This window comes from Leptopilina heterotoma, unplaced genomic scaffold, assembly GCF_015476425.1.
Source record: "Leptopilina heterotoma isolate Lh14 unplaced genomic scaffold, ASM1547642v1 Lhet_353, whole genome shotgun sequence".
Taxonomy (NCBI): domain Eukaryota; kingdom Metazoa; phylum Arthropoda; class Insecta; order Hymenoptera; family Figitidae; genus Leptopilina; species Leptopilina heterotoma.
The window spans coordinates 398,112-409,448 of record NW_025111035.1 but is presented as its reverse complement, the minus strand read 5'-3'; the positions used below and the strand labels follow the sequence as shown (position 1 = coordinate 409,448).

The window sequence follows — 11,337 nt, the reverse complement described above, 5'->3', positions numbered from 1 at the left end:
AGATTCGTACTTTTTCACATTTCGCTAAAAATTCACTCAGGCAAAAATTAATATTCAGAGTTTTTGTTTTAGAATTCGCTGACTTCGAAATCTGAATAAGTTAATTTTCAAAATGGCTGATTCAACATGGCAGACAGTTTTCAAAAATCGATAGGCTTTGCTATCAATAAAAGGTTGAACGGTTTTTGTAATCTTAATATAAAAGATTGCTACAAGATTCCCAGTGAGTGCAGATATCCTTGGGGTATCCTTACGGTATTCTTATCAGAACGTTCTTAGGACATTGTAAAAAACATCTTTCAAATATCCTAAAGACATCTTAACAATGTTTTAAAAAAGACATCCTAAAAATGTCTTAAGGCAGACTTAAAGGCGTCTTAATCAAATTCTATATCTGGTATGCAGACGTCCAAAAGTACCTTATGGATATTATTAGGACGTATCTGGGACATTCTCTTGGATATTTTATATCATATATGTATGCCCAAAAGATGACTTAAACATGTTCTAAAAATATTATAATGATGTCTTAAAGACATTCTAGAGTCATTTTAAAGACGCCTCTGGGTCAGACAACGACATGATAAGTTATCCTGGACATTTTAAAGCATCCTTAGGACAACTTTACAACATCATATTGCAATACAGTATTGCAGCTTCAGACATACGCAGTGTAGACTAAACAATAGAGTCACCGAAAATCAGTCAAATTTCATTGTTTCAGGTTTAGAGAGTAGTCATATCCGGAAAGTAGGATATCCTTAAGATATTCTTATCAACGTCGCTTGGTCGTCCTATGGGTATTATAAATTTCCAAATATCCTTAGGCCTTTCATAGTGCCATCGTAGTCTCGTACAGCTCGCAGGCAGAGAGAGACTGACGACAGCGCACAAGACTCGCGCAGCCCGCTTTCTCCCCACCACTCGCACTCTTCGCGCTGCTACAGACCGAACCTTTATAACTCGCGCGAACGGTCTTTTCAATCACTACCACTTTGTCTACTGACTTGTCTTCAGGTGCTCTTCAGACTAATAAGAAGCAAGCTCAATCCAGAATGCCTTGCATTATAAGATGAGCTTGTCTCGGGACGCAATTGCCGTCGAGTTTAAGCACCTTTGAGTACGGTTAGTACTTGGATGGGTGACCGCTCTTCGACTCTCGCTATAGCCCGGTGTTTTCTGACTACTTTCGTTTGACGTTGAGGTATAATGATGTACACTGTCGATTATTGTCCGATACCCACCATCAGAACTCGGCTGTCGATAAACCGGTTGTAACCTGGAGAGGTTTTTTACAGTTCCCCTCTCCTCTGTTGAGAAAACTCACTAGACGGGTGGTCCAGGCAAATTCGAGTACCCAGATAGCACGCAAGCTTGCTGCAAACTTGCACTGCAAGTTTTACAAGATTGCAGTGCAAGCTTTCTGCTTTTTTAAATTTAATAAAATTAAAAATATTTGCAAAAAAGGGTAAAAAAAACATAATTTTTTATGCATACAAAAAAATTTTGCAACTTTGCTTGTCATCAAGCTTGCAGCAAGCTTGCACTGCAATCTTGCAAAACTTGCAGTGCAAGTTTGCTGCAAATTTGCAGCAAGCTTGCGTGCTATCTGGGTACTTCTAATTTCAAGTCGTTTTGTAGCCCGTGGGGAAAATTATAAGTCAGTCTAGAAACATTTAAAGCCAGAATAGTTATGTTGTCTCGAGGTACAATTTACAGTAATCTGTCGCGTCGGGCAAGAATATAGGCAGTGTCCAGATATTTGAATTTGGTTCTATGGTGAAGAAGTCAGACCATCTCCTACGAGTACACGTCTTAGGTGCGTTGGTCACGATAGATCATGAGGATATTCTATACTAGTTCCGTGAAGTAATAAACTGACAAAATGCACTATAGATTTAGGCGGATATAAATAGGTATAAATATAATTATATAGAGTCATTAGATGATTACAACGAACACGGATCAATAGATTTTTTAATACTCGCGTTTCTTAATTATATTATTTTTCAAAATCAAAACTTTAAAACAAATTACAGTTTAAAAGAGAAACTTTTGGAGGTCTTATTAGTAACACAAAGGACTATTAAAACATATGTATGTATCTTGGATTTTCTTTACCTAAAAGAAAGTCTAATATAATAATGAACATAAAACTTTCGATTTTACTTTTTTAAATGAAAATTTATGCAATTTTAAAATTAAAAATAACCAAATTAAAGACAGTGAAATTTAATATAAAAAATTACCGTAATTTTGAAGATATTTAAAAATCCTTCTGTTCAATTTTAGATATTTATATGATAAATGTACGTAGGAATTTTAACTAGAATTAGTTAAAACTTCTTCGAGTTATCGTGTTCACAATAGAAGGGATCCACGCACGCACACACACACACACACACACAACATACATTCTGACCGTTGATCTGGATCTCATAGAACAAGTTTCTATACAAAGGAAAATTTGTTTAAACCACCCAGGTGCGAATTTTGGTCGGCCGCCAGAGTTGGAAGGTCGGGCGCAGGTCGGCCCATCTATGGCTGCCAATAGGTCGGCAGCCAAAGTCGGGCCGACTTTGGTTACTGTTTCCACCCAAGTTTGGGCCGACTATGGGTGCCAAAGTTTAGAGAACCTAATTTTAGTTGGTCGGGCCGACTCTGGCCTCAGTCGGGCCGACGGTCGGTAAAACTATGGCAGCCAGAGTTTAGAGAACCTAATTTTAGTTGGTCGGGCCGACTCTGGCCTGAGTCGGGCCGACGGTCGGTAAAACTATGGCAGCCAGAGTTTAGAGAACCTAATTTTAGTTGGTCGGGCCGACTTTGGCCTGAGTCGGGCCGATGGTCGGCTAAAGTATGGCAGCCAGAGTTTAAAAAGGTTAATTTCTGTTGGTCGGGCCGACTTTGGCCTGAGTCGGGCCGATGGTCGGTAAAACTATGGCAACCAGAGTTTAGAGAACCTAATTTTAGTTGGTCGGGCCGACTCTGGCCTGAGTCGGGCCGACGGTCGGTAAAACTATGGCAGCCAGAGTTTAGAGAACCTAATTTTAGTTGGTCGGGCCGACTTTGGCCTGAGTCGGGCCGATGGTCGGTAAAACTATGGCAACCAGAGTTTAGAGAACCTAATTTTAGTTGGTCGGGCCGACTCTGGCCTGAGTCGGGCCGACGGTCGGTAAAACTATGGCAGCCAGAGTTTAGAGAACCTAATTTCTGTTGGTCGGGCCGACTTTGGCCTGAGTCGGGCCGATGGTCGGTAAAACTATGGCAGCCAGAGTTCAGAGAACCTAATTTTAGTTGGTCGGGCCGACTCTGGCCTGAGTCGGGCCGATGGTTGGCTAAAGTATGGCAGCCAGAGTTTAAAAAACTTAATTTCAATTGGTCGGGCCGACTCTGGCCTGAGTCGGGCCGACGGTCGGTAAAACTATGGCAGCCAGAGTTTAGAGAACCTAATTTTAGTTGGTCGGGCCGACTTTGGCCTGAGTCGGGCCGATGGTGGGTTAAACTATGGCAACCAGAGTTTAGAGAACCTAATTTTAGTTGGTCGGGCCGACTCTGGCCTGAGTCGGGCCGACGGTCGGTAAAACTATGGCAGCCAGAGTTTAGAGAACCTAATTTTAGTTGGTCGGGCCGACTTTGGCCTGAGTCGGGCCGATGGTGGGTTAAACTATGGCAGCCAGAGTTTAGAGAACCTAATTTTAGTTGGTCGGGCCGACTTTGGCCTGAGTCGGGCCGATGGTGGGTTAAACTATGGCAGCCAGAGTTTAAAAAACCTAATTTCAATTGGTCGGGCCGACTCTGGCCTGAGTCGGGCCGACGGTCGGTAAAACTATGGCAGCCAGAGTGCAAAAAACCTAATTTCACTTGGTCGGGCCGACTTTGGCCAGAGTCGGGCCGATGGTCAGTTTGAAGTTGCAGCTTATAAAATCATTTTTGTTCTTAGGCTTTCATGTAAGCGTAGCGTAATGGTTAGCGTGTTAGACTTCGGTGCGTTAGGTTGCGAGTTCGATTCCTGCGAGCGTTAGAAATTTTAATTTGTATTTATGTGTAAGATTGCGTTTAGTGTTAAGATGTATACAATAAACAAATAAATAATGAATAATAATAATTAATAATAATAATAAATAATTAATAATTTTTTGCAATCGGTCGGCCGACTTTTGGCTGCCAAGGTCGGCACGACCAAGGTTGCCAAAGTGAATCCGACCTTTCTTTCTCATGGTCGGCAAAGCTTTGGCACCCCTGGTCGGCCCGACTTTGGCAACCATAGTCGGCACGACCATGTCAGCCACTGGACGGCGGGTGTTACAATTCGCTAGTTCGGCCGACCTTTGGCTGCCAAGGTCGGCACGACCATGGTTGCCAAAGTCAAGCCGACATTCTTTCACATGGTTGGCAAAACTTTGGCACCCCTGGTCGGTCCGACTTTGGCAGCCATAGTCGGCCCGACCATGTCAGCCACTGGACGGCGGGTGTTACAATTCGCTAGTTCGGCCGACCTTTGGTTGCCAAGGTCGGCACGACTATCCACTTGGTCGGCGCGACCATGGCCCGACCAACTTTTCGCACCTGGGCATTTTTAAAAATTTTATGATTTGAAGGACTACAAAGATTCCTTTACGAGGAAGCAAATTTAATTAGAATAAATTAACTATTGCATTTCAGAAATAGAGAATATAGTAACCATTAAATTTCGACATAAGATACATTCTTCGGAATTCATATTGAAAAGGGGTTATTAACCCTAGCAAAATAATGAGGCTTCGATTAAGCAATAAATAACAAACATAGGGAGCGGTGTGTCCAAGTCAATGAACCAGGGTCATTCCACTGCCTAAAACTGCAAAGTCGCTGGAAAGCGCCTGGCAACACCTACAGGTGCAATACACTTTGTTAACACAAATTAACAAAAATGATTGACAATGAGAAAGATGGGGACTTGGGCATTGGTTTTGACGTCTTAAAAATGCAGTGTCTCTAGAAAAATAATTGCAGAGAATAAAATAAAACATTTGTCTTTTGAAGATTAATAATATAAAGCAGTAATTACGTGATAATATTATACATTAGCAACATCAAGATTTTGTAAATAGGTCTTCTGTTTAGTCCTTGTCTGGTAAAAAAAATTGTTCCTGGCCAAAATGTAACGCTCGTATCCATGCGAGATATAATAGTAATTAGTCATTTCTGTCTAGAAACTAGTTAAAAAAGTCTATTTAACGGAAGAAATGAGAAATTTATTTAAATGCAAATATAATTTGAATGTGAATAATAATAAATATAAATAATAAATAATAATTAGATACAAATGTATCATGTTTTAGCAAGAATACAAATTAGTTACGATCAGCTTGTTCAGATCGCAATTCCATATACTGTTAAAAAGCAAATCTTCTGCCAATTGCTGATGGAACAATTTGGATTTGTTGGACTGACAGGTTAATTGTTCAAAGTCACGTTGTCTTTTCTGTACATTTCCGTATACCTGCGCGTCTTTTTATTTCGAGGATATGTGCCTCTCTCCTTTTTTACATTTTTAACATAAAGTGAATGAGTTTGAAAACAATTATGATACCGGACAAAGAGAGAAAAGTGCGCGAGTTACTCAAGCAATGGGAATTTGGACGAAGAAACAATTTCTTCGTTTATCGGTATATATAAGTTGAACACAAGTTCTGCTGAACATAACCTCATGTTGTTTATTTGAAGCAATTGGATTTAAACAACATTTTCATGCATATGAATGATTATAATTTTTTTACATTAAAGTTAACTTTACTAGCTGTGAAAAATTTTATGTGTTTAAATTTCTTCAAATGTCAATTTGGATTTATTAGGTTTTGAAAAATTTCTCCTTAGTTTATTGTAATGCATAAAACTTAAAATATCAATTATCAATTGATTTTATTATTTCTATTAAATTATAATAATATTAATATAACGATAATTTATAAAAGCTTTGTTAATTAAAGAAATTATATTGTCAAAATTACAATATAGGTTTGTTCAATCAACTTATCCATAACAATTCTGCTTGTTTATCGAACAAATCTAAATAGTGAGATCTTATTTTGTTTTTTGAAAAAATCTATTCATATAATTTTGTAATTATTTATTAGCTTTCGCCCGTCGACGACAGGCATCCTCACTAAAATTACAAATCCAAACAAAATAACATCGTAATAAATCTAAATAGTTTTTATAACAATTCTGTCTTACAACTATTCTCTGTCTCAACAACAAATAGAATTGCTAGTTCTATATTGGCAATCCAGAATTGTTATGTGGACTTAATTTTTAGTTACCACAACAATTTCTTTTTCTCTGTATACGGAACAGAAGGCTCCGATCTATATCTCAAAAGAAACAAATCGACAGAACATAGGTCAAGAATTCTTTTTTTGATTATTTTACTCAATTAAAGGGCACTCTCTTCTTGAAAATTGTCAGATTTTCTCCCTTGAATTGATCTGTTTGTCCCACTGTAAGTAGAAACAAACCATCAATATAAATTTGAAGGAGATATTACACAAAAATAAATGACTTCAGCGGTTGATAGAACTATATTTATGATCATAATAATAATAATAATAATTCTATTCATTTTGATTTTTTATTGATCCTCTTATATAATAATTAGTTTGTAATATTTCATTGGCTTTAAGGATCAGGTTAAAAGAAAAAAACTAATTTTTCATTTAAAGTCAGACGTTTCAGCTCATGTGGGAGCCTTCTTCAGTGACGTTTATTTTCTAAAAAATTATTTAATAAATATATACTTTTTATATAACGACGTGATAAAATTATGTAAAAGAATATAATGTATTATAAATTATTTAAGATATTTATATGAAACATAATACAAAATTTAGAGATTTTTTTTTTTTTTTTATTTTAATTATTTTTTATAATTATATAAAGAACAATGAAAAAAGAAGAAATATCCAAATTATAATATCCCAAAACATTATATTTACGAACCTTAAATAAACACTTTAATCCATAATTATTGCACAAAGTAACACAGAAAAATTGTACATTTTTAGAGAAAACATTTCTCAAAAACTGTTAGTCTTCCCTTTTGAAGGGCACAAGCGAAACTGACTTTTTTGTTTTGTGGAAGAGATGTCAAAATGTGTATTTGTCAAGTGTTGTTTGCATGTGTAGAATTAGAAAAGTGTGAGATGAGGGCGGAAACCGATTTTTATTTTTTGATCTGTAACTGGAGTGGTCGAACGTGACCATGACGAATTATTTTCTTTATTTTATGCTTATAAAGCATTTTTGAACTATCTTTATTTTTTGAAATGTGAGATTTTATGCCCTTTGTAACAAAATTTATTTTAATGGTTTTATTTTGACAAATTTACTTTTAGGGTTTTCTTGTGATTATTGAAAATTAATCCTTATAAATGTAATTGTTATTTAAAGGTTGTTTGTTAATAAGGCTTTGTAAAATGAGGATAGATTGTCCGTATCGCTTCGTTTATTTACTGATTTAGGATTACTGACAATATGTGTCATTTCAAGGATCATTCTTTTTTTATAGTTATCAGATTGATCAATTATTTTAGTGTTATTGTAATCAAATGTATGGTCCCTATACCAAGCATGTTTAGTTAATGATGTCCACTGTTTAGGGGGTTTGTAAACATCTTTCTTGTGTTCGTTATTTCGCGTTTTAATATTTCTTTTTGTTGTGCCAATGTAGGAGGAATCTCAATTTGAGCATGGTATTTTATAGATTACATTGTTAATTTTTTCTTTTGGAATTTTGTCTTTTTGTGTATTGAAAATTTGTTGTAGATTATTATTTGAGCGGAAGGCTGTTTTGATGTTAAATGGTTTTAAAATACCACTGAGTTTTTCTGACAATCCTATTACATAAGGTAAAGGTAAAAAATTTTTTTCTGTTGTGTTGTTTGTAATCGGTTGTTGAGGTTGTACGTTGTTTGTAAGTTTTTGTTTAATTTTGACCATTCTTTCTTTAATAATTTTATTAACAAAATCTGTTGGATAGTATAATAATAATAATTATTAATTTATAAATGTTTACCGTCGGGCTTGGTTTTCTTTAAATAATAATAATTATTATAATAATCATTACTGTAAAAATAATTATAAATTAAATTGAAAAAAGTTATTAAATAAAAAAAAAGCCAACAGCACGCGGTATTCCCAAGCGGTCACCCATCCAAGTACTAACCGCGCCCAAAGATGCTTAACTTCAGTGATCGGACGAGAACTGGTTTTTTCATCGTGGTGTGGCCGTTGCCTGTAAATGAAGTTTAAGAGTTTGGTTTATTTTTTCAAGTTTTCTTTATTTTCAATAATTAAATAAATTTATAATAAATAATTATTATATAACAACATTATAATTAGAATTTATAAATTATATGGGTATTTTGCCAGCATATAAATGAAGGAGAGTATAAAGTATGAGAGTGTAGAGGAGGGGGGACGAATGCACAGTCTTCTAAACTAATTTATAAGCAGATATGGACAGATTAATTAGTCGCTGCTCAAAGTAATAACCTGATTATATTATCTTCTTGAAGGACGCGGCAAAGTATAAAAGGACTAATTGATTGTCAAAATATTTCCCAGCTGTCGGTAAGTTAGCTGTTGTTATATTACCCTTGGGGAAGAAAACTTTTCTTTCTACATATATGTATAACTGGCTCTGAAAAAAGGTTGTAACTAATGTCTTTTCTATATTAGAATTTAAAGATTATATTTCTCTTAAATAAAAATGTTGCTAATTACACTTTAAACAATGGACTGATTGCATAAAAAATATAATTTAATAATATTTACATTTATATACTACTATATGAATTAAGACATCGATTAAATTCTTTTCCTTTAAATTAATATATGGGTGATTCTCCTGAAAGGGACCCTTTTTTGGTTGAATTTCCAAAAAATCAAATTATTCTTTTTTTGTTACTTTTCTTTCATAAATAAGTTTAGAAAATGTTTAAAGATAAAAATATAAGTTGCGCAAAATTAATTTTCAGAAATAAGACCTCCAGGAACATTTTACTATCATGTGTTCTAGAGGTTAAGTATAATTAATTATAACTTTTAAATTAATTATTTTGTAAAAAAAACTCGGTAGGAATATTTTTTTTAAATAATAAATTGTTATGTTTTAATTTATTGCACTTTTTGTTTGTATATTTTATTTTTATTAAATTAATAATTTAATTTGAGGGTTAAATATTTCAAAACAATGATTAAAAATTAAAAACAAAAGAAAACGCCTATCAAATATAAAAAGGCTTCGGAGATGAATTGATAATTTAATGAAAAAATTCTCATTTTTTCTAATTTTAAAAATATTACAATTTTTTAAACAATATTTTTAGTTTTAATCATCAAATATTTTCACATCGATTACATATTATGTTTAAAACGTTAAAAAATATGATGTTATTATATAGAAAATGAGGCTTCGGAGATGAATTTAATTTTTACTCTCATTGATAATACTATTTTAATTAATAATTTAAATAACTTTTTTTACCTTATTTTAAACAAATGTAAGTAAAAAATAATCCTTATATTCTGAACTTTAATTTGATATATATCATAAATATGTTGAAATTGTTTAAATACGTTAAAATATAATTATAAAATATACATTCTGTTTAACCAAAATTCGATGACAAAATTAAATATGTTTTTTAAATAGGAAGAAATTTAAATATAAGCAATAGAAGATTATATAAAGATAGATAAATCTTCGTAGATTATAAATAAATTTTTCAAAAAATTTAAACTTGATAAAATATTAATGAAAAATTAATTTAAATAATGAACCTCATGTTGGAGACACGTGAAGTGGTCCCTTTCAGGAGAATCACCCATATATAGTAATTTTTGAAAAATATAATATTTAACTACTCATAAATATACCTTTCGAATTTCCTAGATAATGAAAACGATAATTATCCACTGCAGAACGAACAAAAAATTTTATGGGATATTCATGCGATCTTTTATCCAAAAAAAGAAGTATTTTTTGTTTTGTATTCCCTTAAAAAATTCGAAATTACATACCACGAAAAATGCGCTGCAGTTGCGTGCAGTTCTTATCATGTTTGCTAAGATCAAGAACTTTTTAATCTGAGAATTCTTAGCTAAATTTTAATTATTGACATTAATAAAAAAACTTATACTTTCCATGGATCGAAATAAATTTCGGAAGGGAATGTCATCATTATATTAAATTCTTAAGTATGTTAATGGGATTTTAAAAACTGTAAAAAACTGTGTGGTGAAAATTCTCCAAAATTCTATTGACGCAACTTTAAAGGTATTTTGTGGAATATTCCCCAAAATTTCGTGAGATATTCCCCAAGATTTTGGTGAAAAGTTTACACAAAAAATTTTATGGGAATTTCACAAATACTTATAAATCAATCAATCTGACTTTGCATCGCCGATCGTTTTTGTTGCCTTTTTGTTCATTGTTTTTAACCTTTCGTGGAATTAATATTCAATAACATTCTGAAAAGTTGTTGGAAGATTGATAAAATCGATCAGTGCTATTCCATTTCGCTAATTGATGATTAAGGGAGCGCGAGATATTTATTGTCATTAAATTATTATTAAATATTATTTATCTGTCTAATACGTATTCTTTTAAGATAATCCAGAAATTTTTCATTTTTCACAATTTTAAAACTTCACTTACACACAAAAATATTGTTACCATGAACTCTTTAGATTCAACTCCAGCAAATGCTCAAGAGCAACTGACGCTACGAAGTCTGACATTTGGATATATCATGGAAAATATTTGAAATTTCCACATATTTCTTCTAGAATTTTCAATCCCAAAACCTTGTATCTAAATAAAACTATATTGAAAAAACCAGGTACCGAAAAAATCATAAAATAGACCCTTTTGCAACAAGAAACCATTATAGTTGGTCATCCTAAGATAAAACACATGTTGAACATATTTTCTAAAAAGCGAAAATTCATGCCTCAAACATCTTATATTTTTTCTTCAGAAGGAAAATATTTTACCATACGTACCCAGTAAAAAAAAACTAATTCAAACGGATTGAAATGAATTAAGATTTTTGGTAGAAAGCGGGATTCATTCAAGCTCTTTGTATATTCGATTGAATTCGATTCAATTTGCCTGAAGTTGTGCAAACGAATTCGCATTCGTAAGAAATGACCAAGGCATGCATTGAATTCGTGCTGACGAATTAAAAAAAATTAAAGGCCCCAAAACTTGTCCATTGAATTAGTAAGAATAGAAGGTTTGGAAGTTCAATACAGTTTGACGAATTCAGGAAAATTGCAACATAGCTCCAATCC

General features: G+C 33.3%; 1 non-coding gene across 1 annotated transcript; it reads right to left on the bottom strand.

Annotated features, from left to right (window-relative positions):
- Nucleotides 1-8,154: 8,154 nt before the first annotated feature.
- LOC122505399 lies at nucleotides 8,155-8,273 on the bottom strand. The gene has a single exon (XR_006301917.1). It is a non-coding gene; the product is annotated as a 5S ribosomal RNA (ribosomal RNA).
- Nucleotides 8,274-11,337: the final 3,064 nt, after the last annotated feature.